The following is a 15,618-nucleotide window of genomic DNA, read 5'->3' as shown; positions in this document are numbered from 1 at the left end:
GGGGTTGTGGGTTTCAACTAAGACTAAACCTAGAGTGACGAAGGTGGAACAACAGTCGGAGACCTCGTCGGAAAATTCAGGATACGGCAGTTTAGAGTTTCAAATCTGAAACTCAAAGGCAAGTCACTATTTTATTCTCCTTCCCTTTAATTCGTGTTCTGTGCATGCCTAGTGGACTCCAGGGATTAATTAAGCACTAAAACAGATTAAGTTGAAGTAATATTAATCTTGGAAGCACGTTGAATCGACTGTTAAGTCGTTGCATAATTCTGTTATGAGTAGGACGTTGCTCTGCTTAATAATAAACTGTTTGCTTGAGTTTTAATTTTGTTTAACTTTATGTATTTGGGATTGAATGCATGATCTTAATGGATTCTAGGTTTGCAATTGAACTCCTAAATAAGCTATAAAAACTGTACAGAGTTTCTACACTTCGTCGAAGGCGAAAAAATGCATAGAATAGGGGATACGTCTCTCAACGGAGGAGAGGCGGCTCCACAAAGGGGTGGAGCCGGCTCCACAAGGGTAGAGCCGGCTCCAATAAAGGGTGGAGCCGGCTCCACCAAGGGGAGAGGCGGCTCCACTTGTTGTGGAGCCGGCTCCTCCCCTTGTTTTGTGATTTTTCGTGTTCTAGGTTGATTTCGGGCCAGTAGGGATTGGTTTAAGGGTTTTCAGTTATTGTGAATGGTGTATATACCTGTTATAGACATATAAATATTTCTAAGAAGCATGTTAATCACTGGTATGTTGAAATATGAAAAGTTAAAGGGTTAAACAATAATACCTGTATGTGGAAGGTTGGATAATAACTTGAAACTTCTTACTGTTTTCTAAACGAGTTTGGTTTCTTTGCATAAATTAATATGGTTAATCATGTCTCAGTTGTGTTATAAGCATATAGTTATTTATCTGGAAAAAAAAAATATGCTTAGATCGACGTAATTGATATTTATTTCTACTGTTTGATTTCATCAAATACGATACTGTTGTCGAGGCGTTAAATGTGTGAATATTATTTCAGTTATATCAAAGACTGGAATAAGAATTCTAAATGTTATATGCATAATTTTGTCATATACTTGTTAGAATATAATTATGCTAATTCTGGAGTAGGGTTGATAAGTAGCTATTACCGTTTTTATCAACATGATTAACTGGAGGATTGTATGTACCGGTATGGGACGGTGACATACTAGGTACGGACTAGTTCAAACACTACGTCCTACCTACTTTAGATTAAGGAATGGATTAACCATATAGGTTAGGTCCATTACCTACTTGTGTCAGGTCAACAAAGTAGTTGGATGACTTAATATGGTTTCAGGACGGATGATTATACATATACTAGGCCACTACACAGATGGATGGTATTTTGTATTAGGAGGAGTACGGACTTTATATATTTATTATATGGTGCCATGATATGAGTTTGAATCTCAGGACCATGGTTAGGGCGCGTATATCGCCTAGGATGGATAACTGGACATAGGTGTTGTTCCCTGGTAGGTCTAGGTACACATGACCACATTATTGTGCGATTTGCATGGTATCTCTACTCAGGCTGAGACAGACCTATTGGACTAGTGAGTGTCCTATAGTGTGTACTATATATATACATATGGACTACTCTAGATATTGTTGAGTCTTCCTAGGATGTATCTGCGTATCGGATTACTGTTTGGATCGTAGTAGAATAGGACTTGCATGTGGGCCTGACCCACTCTCTTATTTTTCAGGTGTTCGTCATTTCCAGGGTTAGAGCTTGGACGTGCAGATCAGATACAGACATTCATTCCTCCGACTACGTAGGAATTTTTTTTATGCTTACTTTAAGTTTCTATTTCAGTTATTTTAGTTTCAATTAGGATTTTTAATAATAAGGGGTCCACTAGATAGATTCCTGAGTTGTAACTTGTGGAGTTTCAGAGTTTGGATTTAACAGATTTCATTAATATTATATTTTGAGGATTTCAATTAGTATTCTTCCAGCTTATTGTTATTATTTATTTCATCTTGTATTCTGTGTTCGGTTATATATTAATTGTTTGATATTTCCCTCGGGTTTGGGCCTGGGCCTAATCAACCCGTGTCTCGGATCCGAGGGGTATCGCAGAGCCGGCTCTTGGCATTCCAGAGCCGGCTCTCTCTGCCCCTGTGAGCTTTCAGCCTCCGTTCACTCCGTTTCAACCTATCTGCTCTGTCCTCAGCCATTCGAACCCTACTGTTCTTCCTCTAATTTATACTTACAGGTCTTAAGTTACATCTATTATCCATTCAAACCTTGGTTGGTTTTAGTAGGATTCAAAACAAAATTAAAACAGTGAGACGTTTTAAGCCAAAACAAAAACTAACACAACATACATCACAGAAGGGTTTTGCAGATAAGTTTTCACAGTTAAAAGACGATCAAATAGACATATACAAATCCTGCATGGTTTAGTTAATGGCCAATTAATCTCCTAGAGGCTGTCTAGGTGCACAGAACACAAGCCAGAGGGAAGGAGGAAGAAAAGAACTTGCATGTACAGTTTTGTAAACAAAACCTTGTCGCCGTTGTTCTAAGCTTTCCGACGACCACTGCAATATTGTCTAGCCTTCTATAACTTCTGTTCCTCCCTTCTCCTAAGCCTAATCTTGAAGCCTCGGTTGGAAACCTCACAAACTTGCTCTGCTCTCTCAAAGACTCACTCTGTAACTCTCTGCATCTATGTTACGTGAGTAGGGTTTTTCCAACCCTTAATACAGATTATAACTATGTATATATAGGCGTAAAAAAAACCCTAAACCCTAATCCTTGTTTAATTAGAGACAGAGCCCTAATTCTAATCCTAGTCGGCCCATGAAACTATCTATGTTACCATACTGCGGATTACCTGTACGTGAATTGCAAACCAAAGTTAACTGTAACTTAAGAATAGTCAATAATTAAATCAATTAAATAATTTAAAATCCAATTACTTAAAAAAACATAATTAAAATCCAATTAAATACACTTAACCGATTAATTCTAATTAAATAACCCAATTAAACAATTAAAAACACTTAAACAATTAATTCCAATTAAATAATAAAAATAACTTACCTAATTCAATTTAAACATATGTCACATAGTTAAACAATTAAATCAAATAATAAATAAAAACAATTAAACCAAATAATCACCCAAAAATACAATAAAATAATAAATAAAATGCCGAGACTATCCTTTTAAAATTAGGGGTATTACATTCTTCCCCCATAACAAAAGGAATTCCGTCCTCGGAATTCGCTCTTACTTTCTTCCAATATTTTAGGAAACTGCGTGCGAATGACATCCTCCCGTTCCCAAGTGGACTCAGCCTCATTGTGATGACTCTACTGCACACGAACTAAAGGGATAACCTTATTGCGAAGGATTTGATCCCGACGGTCGACAATACGACATGGTGGCCCCAAATAAGTTGCATCCGGCTGCAACTCAATCTCCCCAACATCGATATGCTGATACCGATCTTCATCTCGCAAAAATTTCCGCAACATGGAAATATGAAACACGTTGTGCACGCGATCCAAATTATCCAGAAATGCCAACCGATAAGTGACATCGCCAACTCGGTCCGTAATCATAAATGGACCCACAAACCATGGTGCCAACTTCCCTTTCTTCCCAAAGTGCATAACTCCCTTTATAGGAGACACTTTGAGTAGAACCTGATCCCCAACCTGAAACTCCAATGCCCGACTGCGACGATCAGCATAGCTCTTCTGCCTACTTTGGGCAGTACGCATGCGATCTCGAATAAGAGCTATCTTCTCAGAAGTATCCTTGATGAACTCAGGACCCAAGAATTTGATCTCGCCAACCTTTATCCAACAAACGGGCGATCGACACGGTAGGCCGTGTAACGCCTCAAAAGGTGCCATCCCAATAGTCTTTTGGAAACTATTGTTATAAGTAAACTCCACAAGTGGCAAATAATCCTTCCAGTGTCCCTTGAAGTCAAGAACACACGATCGTAGCATGTCTTCCATGATCTGATTAACCCTCTCAGTCTGTCCATCAGTCTGAGGATGATAGGCAGTGCTAAGGTGCAATTCCGTACCCAAAGCCTACTGAAAACTCTTCCAAAAGCCACACACAAAGCTCGAATCCCTATCTGATATAATAGACAATGGAATGCCATGCAGCTTCACAATCTTAGAAATGTAAAGCCTTACCAACTGCTCCGAGGTATAGTCAGTACAAATAGGTAAGAAATACGCTGATTTGGTCAACCTATCCACAATAACCCAAATGGAGTTATGACCCTTGAAATAATTCGGCAATCCCTCCACAAAATCCATAGATATGCTCTCCCATTTCCACTCCGGAATCGGTAGTGGATGTAGAGCCCCTGGTGGCCTCTGATGATCAATCTTAACCATCTGACAAGTACTACACTGAGAAACAAAAAGAGCATTGTCCCTCTTCATACCTGCCCACCAAAACTCCTACTTCATGTCCTGATACATCTTATCGCCTCATGGATGAACAGAGAACTCAGAGTGATGAGTCTCAGTCATCACATCCTTTCTCAAATCATCCGCAGAAGGTACCACTAATCGTCACTTGTACCTCAAACCTCCATCAGCCTCAACATAGTAAAATGGAACCTCTCCGGAGGTCATCTCTGCAACTTTGTCAATGCACTGCTGATCCGCAAGTTATGCCTTCAAAACTTTGTGAATGATAGAAGGTGTAACTACCATACAAGCCATGAACGCATCAGAAAATTCATCTACCTTCTTCAACGCATTCCAGTTAGTAGTGAATAGAGCAGAAAGACTACCAACAGGTCGGCGACTGAGTGCATCTGCCACCATATTCGCTTTCCCTGAATGGTACTGTATAGAAAAATGATAGTCTTACACAAACTCCAACTACCTGTGCTGTCTCATATTCAGCTCCCGCTGATTGAACAAGTACTGCAGACTTTTGTAATCACTAAATAACCTGAAGGACTCACCCAACAGATAGTGCCTCCAAATACGTAAAGCAAAGACCACAGCTGCCAACTCCAAATCATGCGTTGGATAATTAAGCTCATGAGGCTTAAACTTCCGAGATCCATAAGAAATCGGTCGCTCCTCCTGTATCAAAACACATCCAAGACCCTACAACGAAGCATCCGTGTAAACAAGATACTCTATCCCGCTCTGTGGAGTAGCTAGAACCGGTGCAGAAGTCAATTTCCTTTTCAGCTCATCAAAAGCTCGCTGACAGTGCTCATCCCACACGAACTGTACACCCTTCTTGGTCAGATGAGTGAGTGGTCCTGCTATCTTGGAGAACCCCTGGATGAACCGACGATAATATCCTGCCAAACCGAGAAAACTCTGAATCTCGGTAGGTGAAGTAGGTTGTCCCCACTCTACCACAGTTGAAACCTTGGCTGGATCAACCGCTATCCCCCCTTCTGACACCACGTGACCCAGAAACTTCACTTCTCGCTGCCAAAATTCACACTTCTCAAACTTGGCATGCAACTGGTGCTCACGAAGCATCTGCAACACTATCCGTAGATGCCTAGCATGATCGTCCTCCTACCGAGAATAAATTAAGATGTCATTAATAAAGACAATAACAAACTGATCCAAATAAGCCCGGAAGACTCTGTTCATTAAGTCCATGAACACTGTTAGTGCGTTAGTCGTCCCAAACGGCATGACACAAAACTCATAAGAACCATATCTAGTGAGAAATGCTGTCTTAGGAACATCTTGCTCTCTAACCCTCAGCTGATGATACCCAGAATACTGATTAATCTTGGAGAAGTATGTGGCTCCCTCTAACTGATCAAACAAGTCATCAATCCTGGGCAAAGGATACTTGTTACGAATCGTAACCTTTTTCAACTCCCTGTAATCTATACACAAGCGGAGCGAACCATCTTTCTTATTCACAAATAACATTGGTGCTCCCCAGGGTGAAATACTCTTGCGAATGAAACCCTGGCTGAGTAGCTGTTGAATCTGATCCCTCAGCTCGTACATCTCCACTGGTGCCATCCTATAAGGTGCCCTAGCAATAGGCGCAGTTCCTGGAGCTAAGTCTATCACAAATTCGATCTCGCGACTAGGTGGTAACTCTGGAATCTCCTGAAATACATCCAGAAAGTCCTGTACAATCGGTATGCGATCCAATGACACATTAATCTCCTTCTCCGGTTCCTTCTCCACATGGAACAAATAAGTGCTACTGCCCCTATTAGAACGTGGCATAGCTACAACATACATATCCTGACCAGGTATAGTGAACACAATAGACCTGTCGAAGTAATTAACTTGGGCATGGTAGTGAGATAACCAATCCATCCTAAGTATCACATCATAAGTGTGCATGTCGAGGACCAGTAGATTGGCTAGAAATCTGAGTCTACCAATATCTAGTGTCACAGGCCCATCACTCTCATGTATAATGGCTGTATCGCCCAATGGTGTAGAAATACCCTGAGGTCATGTACATACCCTCGTCCTCATCCCCGATAAAGCAACAAAAGTCCTAGTTACAAATGAGTGTTTAACACCCGTATCAAATAAAACACATCCATGTAAACCATGAATACGAAACTTACCCTCAACAGTCTGAGGTGCCTGAACATCCTGTGGTATGGGGTTATACACCCTGCTATAGTGCAACTACTGTGGTACCTGTCCCTGAGTCTGCGGCGATGCCGGTAAAGCCAGATATGTCTGTCCCTGAATCCGTGGAACCTGTGGAGCTGGTAAAGGTATTGGCACCCTCTGTCCCTGCTGCACATACTGTCCCTGTCCCTATCCCTGTCCTGCATTAGGGCACTGCCTCGAGGTATGACCATACTCCCCACAAGTGTAGCAACTACCCTAGAAAGTACCAAATGGCCTCCTCCGTCGATTAACCCATGGTTGACCCTGTCCTGCCTGTGGTCCCCCATTCGGCTGCCCCTAAATAGGTGCCCCATTCCTGTGAGCATCTGAACCACCCTTGTGCTTCTTCCAGGGCTGTTGTCCCTGGAACTTGCCCTTGTCATTCTGCCGGTATCCATTGCCATTCCCTTTTTCCCTTGACTGATTAGCAGAGTCTTTGTCACCCTGCTTCTCACCTCTAGCCTGTCTGATGTCCACGGTCAACTGATACTGCTATAGAGCGGCGTCTACCACCTGAGCTTATGTAGTATAAGCTGGACTCCTTATAATAGCTCGCTTAATAGACCACATCAGTCCTTTGACAAAACTATTTCGCTTCTTTTCCTCTATATCCACCTCCTCCGGAGCAAAAAGTGATAAGCGCGTGAACTGCCACTCATACTCCGCCACTGTCATGTTCCCCTGCTGCAGATTTAGAAACTCGGTCTTCATAGCTGCCCTGACTGCATAGGGAAAATATTTCTCGTCAAAGCGAGTACTGAGCTCATTATAAGTCAATGTTATCCTCTCTTATGGGGTGGTAACTGACTCCCACCACTGTAGTGTATCCCCAACCAGCTTGAAGGTAGCAAGCATCTGCTTCTGCACCTCCGTGCACTGAACCAAACGAATATGACGCTCAATGTCCTGTTTCCACTGGTGAGTTGCTGTCGCATCGGTGGAGCCTGAGAACACAGATGGACTCCCTTTTGTGAAAGAGCTCCTAGCCTTTCCCCAAGAATCCGTCTGAACCATTGATGCTGGTACATGTGTCTGCTGAACCTGTGGTTGGTTCCGGAGTGCAGTTGTTACCCCAGCCTCTATGGCCCTAGCAACAAGGTCATTGAGAGCCTGTTGAACTTCCTCCTGCTCCTCCTGAAACCTTGGTATTTACTACTCTTGCTCCATTTGCCGACGTTGTAGATGTTCCTGCTGTCTACGTGTCGCTCTCCTCTGTCCACTGTTCATGTTCTGTCATCTTCCAGTGTTAACCATGTTGTTAACATAGAAAGACAGATATCAGAACGAGTTTAAATGAACCGTAAAAGAATTCAACGAATCCTAAACATAAGCTCTATTCAAAAGAAAATGCTACGCGGAAGTCTTAATACCAAACGTCCCAGAGACACTTGAACCTGGAGTGCTCTGATACCAACTGTGATACCCCTCGGATCTGAGACATGGGTTGATCAGGCCCAGGCCTAAACCTGAGGGAATATCAAACAATTTAAGTATTTTAAAGCGAACACAGATGACAAAATAAAATAATAAAGATAGAATAAAGCTGAAAGAAATATTAATTATAAAACCCTCCATGTATAACTGAATAATAAAACTCCAATCCTCCAAAACTTCAAGGTTACAACTTGGGAATCCACTAGTGGACCCCTACCAAAAGTTCAAGGGAAACTGAAACTGAAAATAGATAATGCTAGAAACATCGAGAGAAGTCCTACGTAATCAGATGAATGTGAGACTGTCCTCGACAAGCACGATCAAGCTCTAAGGCTGGAACCGTCCTGTACCTGAAAAGAATAATAAAGGAGTGGGTCAGACCCACGAGCAAGTTCTAATCTAACTGCAATCCATACAGTGACCCGATACGCAGATACACCGTAGACACCTCACAATATCTATCTAGTCCATACATATAAATATATCCACACTAAGGGACATTCACTGGTCTATAATAGGGATCTCAACCTGAATAGAAGGCAACATGCGAATACGCACCCAAAGGTGGGCATGAGTACCTAGACCTAACAGGGTACACCTCAACCTATTATAACCAGTTACGTATCCACTAAATATACGCACCCTAACCAACGAGTCTGAGACTCAAGCTCAACTCGTGGTACCATAAACATATATATAAAGTTCGTCCAAAACCAGGGTATGTAGTTTAACTATTTATTAAACTGACGTACAATAAACCAACTAGTTAGTCACTCAACTTATTCAGTTGATATGACTTAACTACCATCCATTAATCCCGGAAGCCACTCAACTTAGTTACAGTTGATATGCCTTAAACCAACATTAGGATTCAATATTTATAAATCTATTCCTTTAATCGGTTAGGTTAGGTTTAGGCGTTTTGAGCTAAACCGTCCCCAGTATGTCACCGTCCTATACCGGAGCATACAATCCTCCATATCCTTGTAAATTACATCATATATATAACAGTTCAGTAATTTACAATCCAAAACTAATATCCAAATAATTGTAGAAAGAAGATTAACAAACTAGCAATTAAAATCCAGTATTAATCCATGTAATTGCATCGAAGAATTAAATATTCTAACAATTAACATTCAAAACATGCATAGTTCAAATTTAATAAAACAATGACCCTATCATGTATTTAAAATAAGTTCTATAATAATATTATAGTCCAATAAATCACTAAATTAATCTAAGCGATTTAGTTCCTTCCATCTGGTAACAGTGTACTAAGTCATATACTTATATTCTGTTGTATCTTTTGGCACAGAGCCACACACTATGCCACAAGTCCAATTTATCAATTTAAAAGACTTCACCGTGCATTTAAAATAAATTTAGAATCATTTTATAGCACCCTAAACCGTCAGATTAAAATTAGTCAGTAAATCTCCTTCCAGCCGTTAACTACACGCAAAGTTGTCAAATAGCGTACTATTAATTTTATTAAAACTAAGGGGTAAATTTATGCAATTCAAGACCTTAGTTATATATTAAACTAATTATTTAAAAACCCATTAAATTTCTAAAATTGTTCAATAACCCAAAATGCCCAAACAGTCACTGAAAAGTCACTATACGCACAAAACAAAGAAAGAGCCTGCTCTAGAAAAATGGAGCAGGCTCAAGTGGCATAGAGCGGGCTCTAACACCACCTTGGAGCCGGATCTAACAGGTGGGAGCCGGCTCTTGGCATTCCAGAGCCGGCTCTCTCTCCCCCTGTGATCTTTCAGCCTCCGTTCACTCTGTTTTAGCCTATTTGCTCTGTCCTCGGCCATTCGAACCCTACTGTTCTTCCTCTAATTTATACTTATAGGTCTTAAGTTACATCTATTATCCATTCAAACTTTGGTTGGTTTCAGTAGGATTCAAAACAAAATTAAAACAGTGAGACGTTTTAAGCCAAAACAAAAACTAACACAACATACATCACAGAAGGGTTTTGCAGATAAGTTTTCACAGTTAAAAGACGATCAAATAGACATATACAAATCCTGCATGGTTCAGTTAATGGCCAATTAATCTTCTAGAGGCTGTCTAGGTGCACAGAACACAAGCCAGAGGGAAGGAGGAAGAAAAAAACTTGCCTGTACAGTTTTGTAAACAAAACCTTGTCGTCGTTGTTCTAAGCTTTCCGACGACCACTGCAATATTGTCTAGCTTCCTATAACTTCTGTTCCTCCCTTCTCCAAAGCCTAATCTTGAAGACTCGGTTGGAAACCTCACAAACCTGCACTGCTCTCTCAAAGCCTCACTCTGTAACTCTCTGCATCAATGTTACGTGAGTAGGGTTTTTCCAACCCTTAATACAGATTATAACTATGTATATATAGGCGTAAAAAAAACCCTAAACCCTAATCCTTGTTTAATTAGAGACAGAGCCCTAATTCTAATCCTAGTCGGCCCATGAAACTATCTATGTTACCATACTGCAGATTACCTGTACGTGAATTGCAAACCAAAGTTAACTGTAACTTAAGAATAGTCAATAATTAAATCAATTAAATAATTTAAAATCCAATTACTTAAAAAAAAACATAATTAAAATCCATTTAAATAATTAAATACACTTAACCGATTAATTCCAATTAAATAACCCAATTAAACAATTAAAAACACTTAAATAATTAATTCCAATTAAATAATAAAAATAACTTACTTAATTCAATTTAAACATATGTCACATAGTTAAACAATTAAATCAAATAATAAATAAAAACAATTAAACCAAATAATCACCCAAAAATACAATAAAATAATAAATAAAATGCCGAGACTATCCTTTTAAAATTAGGGGTATTACACGCTGATACTTAAATGTTGTTGCTAATGCCATGTATTGTTGATTTCTTTAATTCCCCCTTAATACATGTCCTCTTCCCTTGCCTCCCTTTTTTGTATTTGTTTATTCACGGGGCTTTAAGAACCATACCTTAGGTATACTCTACTGAGTGGTTGTGTTCACCCCTCTTATATAACTATTTTTTAGGACATGAGTAGCTTGGGAAGGCTTTTTGAGTTGGAGACTCACCTTAACTCATTGTGGACTTAGATGTACTTTTGTTGTTTATAGAATTTAATGTATGTTTTAGGGACTTCAATTCCTATATTGCACTTCATTTCCTTGGTAGTTATAATCAAACGAGCTACTTGTGTATCATGTATGTATAAGTGATTTCAAGGCAATGTAATATAATGTATTGAGGCCAAAAGACCACCTCTATTTAAAGGTATGTGTTGCTTTCATCTTATTTTTACACACATTAATGAGAGTTATCATGTTCACCCTTTTAATCATGTCCATAGGGTGTTTGGGATGAGTTTTAGACTTAGTTTGTGGCCATAGTTGATGCCGAGGTGGTCCACAAGGTCTTAAGCACCCTAAACAGGGTTTTTAGGGCATTCTGGCACCTTCAGAGTGCTCCAAGGACAGGGGCCGAGCGCTCCATATTTCGGGCAGTGTGCTTGGGGCTAATACCGAGCGCTCGCAGCCCTATTCTCTAGTGCTCGCAGTGCCTGACTCAGCCTCAGCATTCTTACTCTGACTTCAAACAGTGATATCTTATTCGTTTTAACTCTGAATTGGGTCATTCGTGTGTCTAAAATGACCACGTCAAAACGATCTTTCCAATGGTGCAAGTTTCACCCCAAGATTCTAAACATAAAAAGAGTTATGTTCATTTTAGTGAAGATTAGTCATGTTTTTTATATGTTAGGAAGTGTCGATTTGTTTCTAAACCATTCCTTTTTGGGAATAGAACTCCATGGGAGGTTACCTTATGTTTTGTATGACCTGTGTAAACCAATTAGGTACTTCACTTAGGTCAGTTTTGCCACAGTCATGTTATTTGACCATTTTACCCTTGTGACCTTTAGACTTCCGAGTTGAATTTTAAGTATGGTAATGGGTCTCATTTATTCAAATGTCATCATAACAAATCAATATGGCACTAAAATGGCTTCCAAGGCATCAAATAATGTAGAATGATGATTTTGCCCCTAGTGAACCTTGGGTCCGAGCAAGGACCCGTGTGACGATTCAGACCCCCGGGTTCGGGTCGTTACACAGTCGATCATTGCTTCTTTTTTCCCCTACATGCCGTCAATCGATGACTCCTCATTCACCTTTGTTCCTCTTAAGTATGGAATGATACAGAACTACGGTGATATATGCTTCTAGAATTTTCTTCTTGTGTCTTTAATAGACATAAGGGGAATAATACTATGTGGAGGAGATCACCTTGTTATTCTACATATGTCATTATCATTAATTTTTTTTTTCTTCATTACACGATTTACATCTTGGACGTTAGTATATTATATATATATATATATATATATATATATATATATATATAATATAATATAATATAAATATAATTATATGTTATTTTAATCAGATCGGATCAACCTAACCCATATCCGATGTGTTAAATTAAAGGATTTTGATCATTATCGGGTTATCGAATTTTTTGTTCAATCCATATCCGGTTAATCAGATTGGATTCAGATCAGAATCTAATCCATTGACAAATCTATACACAGCTATAAGATAAAACCAGTATAAAAGTACTTAAGTAATTCTGCAGAATTTGAGGTATGGGTACTCAAAATAGAATGCAGCTTCAATACAGACCCAAACTTGATTCCCACAACCTTATTTAACCAAAATACATTTGCTCAAATGATAAAACATAATGAGTATATCAAGGTATAACAATTTCAATACACAACAAGGCTTGGTTTCTGCTGAAAACATAAACTGACTAGGTTTGAAAGTCCAAATCCATAAATGACCATAGCATAGTTCAAAACTCAGCCTCAAATCAACAAAATAAAGTTGCTCAAATGATAATCATAGTAGTCACAACAAGATATCAGCATATAGTACTTATATTAGAAGTTATGCACCAGAAAACATACAAATACTGAGTTATGAGATATCAAATGCTACTGCAGTGAATGTATGAATAAAAACCCAATTTCTGCAAATGTATAATGTCAAACCAAACTTGTCTCAGCTTTTTAGGAGCCCTGGAGATGTCTCAAATTAGAATTGACCCTCTGAACCACCATCTTGCTCCAGAAAACCACCTTTACAAGGTCTTATACATGATCTACATACAAACACACTCACAATACTGATTTCTGAGATGAATTGAAGCTCACTCAATGGATTTAAAACTCAGAAATGCTCATTCTTCTTTGAGTCCTTAGTGTTTCACACAATGTAGCTCTCAAAAACTTACAAGATGCACTCACACACAATCTACTATAATAGTATATATATAGTAGGACAATGTGTGCTGGTGTAGTCCTAAAAGATGATAGAATTGTGCTACAATTCACCAATCATTGCCTTTTTGTCATTCTTCTTTGAGTCTCGAGTGAAATGACCACTTTACCCTTGACAACTCAGTCTTTTTTGTCTTATAGTGCAATGTATAATAGAATACATATATATATAGGGTCTGTGATATAGAATGAAACTTGTTGCCAAAGAATTGTGCAACTGTTATGGAATTCTCTCACAAGGACCACTTCATACGTGTCAAGCATGTGCACTACTCATATACAAAATGATAGAATTGCCCCTAATGGACAGATGTCATTGTAAACCATAAAAGTGAAATGATGAACTTGTAACAATGATCTATAATACAATGTACCTTCCTTAATGAAATTTAAATGAGTTCACACACACTATAAATTACCATACTGCCCTTAAAGATGCCAGAATTGACTTAAGCACACCAAAACATGTAATACATATCAAGAATGAACCTGTGAGTAAAATTTTGTATTGTAAAGGCAAACCATGAATTAAATTAAAGTTAGGACCAACAATTATAATTTAGGATTTGTTATACTTACATTCCCTCTAGTTAGGATTTATTACACTTACCTCCCTTATGTTTTGAATAATTATAGTTGCATCCATTCTAGTTACATATATCCTCTATGTAACAAATCGAGCCGTCAATTTCACTAATGGCTAGAGATGATAAATGCTGATGTGGCAAGTTTTTTGTATCTTCATATGACAAATATGTCCTTAAAATTACTATGAAGTCATTTTTGTCTAATACTTGTGTGAGAAGACAATTATACCCCCCAAACTCACAACATAATATTTATGTTAATCTAATTTTCTTTAGTTAGGAGTTACATAACAAGCATTGGATAAAAGTATTTTTAAAACAATTTGAAAGGCATACTTGAAATATAAAGACAAAAAACTTGTCACATCAACGTTAACCATCTCTGCCCGTTAGTGAAACTGACAACAAGAGTAAGTTTGTTGCATACATGTAACTAGAAGGGAGATAACTGCAATTATTTAAAACACAAAGGTAGTAAGTGTGATAAATCCTAATTAGACAGGGACGTAAGTGTAATTTAGGCTTTAGTTTAACATGCCAATAGTTGTAGTTTGAATAATATTTCTTTAAGCTTTTTCGTTACATTTTGTGGCAATAGATAATAGAGACTAAGAAAAAGATGGGAGGGGATTCAGCATCAAGGTCTAAGACAAGCTAGCTAGGCCATATAGACCATTGAAAGTCACCTCATCTGGAAAGCAAAGCCCATTTGCCAATTTCATGGGCTATGGAGTTACAACCTCTAGGAACCCAAGATAGTGAGAAGCCTGGATGGTTGTTAATAATAGAGTCAATGCCTTGAGTACTTTGGACAAACAGTTAGAGGGAGTGCACTTGAAAACATTTTAACGAATGAGAAGGGAGAGAGCTTTTCCAAGGGCAAATGCTTCTGCAACTTCAGAGTTGAAAATAAACTCTGAGAAGATTAAAGTTGCTTTAATGGCCCTTCCTATAGAATGAAGAATAAGACCACCACTAGCAAAGTGGGTGCAGTTTGAGAAGGCAACATTGAAGAATAAGACCACCACTAGCTGAGTGGGTGTAGTTTGAATAGGCAACATCGATGTTAAGGTTGAGGAGGCCCTATGGGGAGGGGGAGGGGGGGACAATGAGATGGGTAGCGGGGCGTTGAATGTACAGTGTTTTTAAGTTATAATGAAATGTATCTTGTGGAGAAAAACATGATGAATGTTGAAATATGGCATGTTTGGAGATATAATATTTACAATGCTATTTCATAAAAAAATTATTTTTCATAACTAATATTTGTTTCCAAAAAAATAAAAATAAAAATTGGATTGCCAACATTTTTATCATCAAAAGTATTATTTTGTGCCACTAAAAATAATTAAAAGTTAGTTCCCAAAGGATAAACGCTTAGAATAATCCCACCCCCCCCCCCCCCCCCCCCCCAAAAAAAATAAATAAATAAAACAACTATCAAGGAAATTAATTACAAGTTAATAATAACAACAAAAAAATTCTCTTATTTAATGTAATTACTTTTTTGTCTTTTAAACAATTTGTAAACGCTACCCTCCTAGATGTTGAAGACAGGTTTATATTGGTGTTGTACCCTAGGGGTGGAATTTTGGTGGGCCTAACCCTA

Source organism: Cornus florida, unplaced genomic scaffold (genome assembly GCF_030987335.1).
Source record: "Cornus florida cultivar Cherokee Brave unplaced genomic scaffold, ASM3098733v1 CherokeeBrave_3.0.0_Hap2_Chr06, whole genome shotgun sequence".
NCBI lineage: Eukaryota > Viridiplantae > Streptophyta > Magnoliopsida > Cornales > Cornaceae > Cornus > Cornus florida.
Note: the sequence above shows the minus strand (reverse complement) of the source record.